The sequence below is a fragment of the Frankliniella occidentalis genome, unplaced genomic scaffold (genome assembly GCF_000697945.3).
Source record: "Frankliniella occidentalis isolate FOCC.00 unplaced genomic scaffold, Focc_3.1 Scaffold378, whole genome shotgun sequence".
NCBI lineage: Eukaryota > Metazoa > Arthropoda > Insecta > Thysanoptera > Thripidae > Frankliniella > Frankliniella occidentalis.
In genome coordinates, this window is record NW_026267501.1 from 41405 (window position 1) to 42860 (window position 1456).

Consider the following 1456-nt stretch of genomic DNA (forward strand, 5'->3'; position numbering starts at 1 on the left):
CGGTCCGACGCTGGCGAAACCACGCAACTCGATTTTTGGGGTGATTTTTGAGACCTATGGAGGACCTGCGCGTAAAGAAGAACAGAAGGAAGATGGCCGCCGCAGCGGGTGGTGGGGGTAGGAACATAACAAAACCTCATTTGTTTAGCAGTCGACGCGTTCAGAAACTGACGCTATTTGGGTGGACCCTTGTCTCTAAATTATCACAAAATTAATATTTGACACGTAAACAACATTTTTTATAAAATTTACAATATGTTTGGTGCTATAATACGTCCACACTTCGAAATAGCACCACGGCACTTCTGCTAAACAAATGAGGTTTTGTTATGTTCCTACCCCCACCACCAGCCGCGGCGGCCATCTTCCTTCTGTTCTTCTTTACGCGCAGGTCCTCCATACCGTTGGAAAGAGGACGTTTCCCTCTTCCAGAATATATAGTTATCTCAAATTTTTTTGAAAAACATCGATACGTGGTTTCGCCAGCGCCTAAAAACTTTGCGTGGTTTCGCCAGCGCCGGACCGCTGTGCGTGCTTTGACGGAGGCTCCGTGGAGTTGCGTGCTTTGCTATAGGGACAAGCGACTTGTGGCCAGGAGCATGCTATTTCACAGCATTCCACGTTCCTGAAGCAGATTCAATTAATACACATTAAAACAAAAATATGATGACAAATAGTGTACATACAGAGCTTTGAGCGCCATCTTACCTTGGTGTCTCCAAAAATTAGTGCTTTTCTTCTGGAAAAAAGGAAGAGAATGAGCATGCACTAAACCTCAAGTTGCAGAAGTGAAACTGGTGACAAGGAGCAGGGCTGTCTGCAGCATTGTTCTTGTCTGAAGTGGGTGGCATAATTGCACATTTAAATTCATCAGCATACGCATGAAACGTTTACAGTTTTAAGCCCTAGCTTATGTTTCTGCTCTGCATTTAAGTCATTTTGAGAAATCATTGTATTTTGCTGGTGCGCGCCGGGAGATGGGACTCAAACCCACCAGTACAGCCACCCCACGGATAACAATGAGCATCGCCGTAGGAATCGCAATGAAAGGCGTAATCTTTGGTGGAGTTCGTCGCTTCACAAGCTAATAAACTTTTCAGCCTGCCGTTTTTACTCCGGCCTTCAAATAAATCAAAAATATACATATATAAAAATACAACAGTTGGCAGGCACGAAACCCTTTCCTTTTCACCCCTTGCACATTGACGTCCGTTTCCTGCTGCAGCCAAGCCACCATTCATTTTGCGTTTTGTTCCCATTGCGAGTGCGAGCCGCTGGTATTGATCAGGTAAAGTTTATGTGTGCTGACTTCTGAGTTTAATCTGTTCTGCAGCATTCAATCATTTACCGTAATTCCTTAATCGCAAGTAAAAAAATTCCATTATTGTGTTCTGTAGTTGCGTCTGGATTACGTTTGATTGCTCAGCATATGCACTCGCCCTCGCCTCGTGGTCCT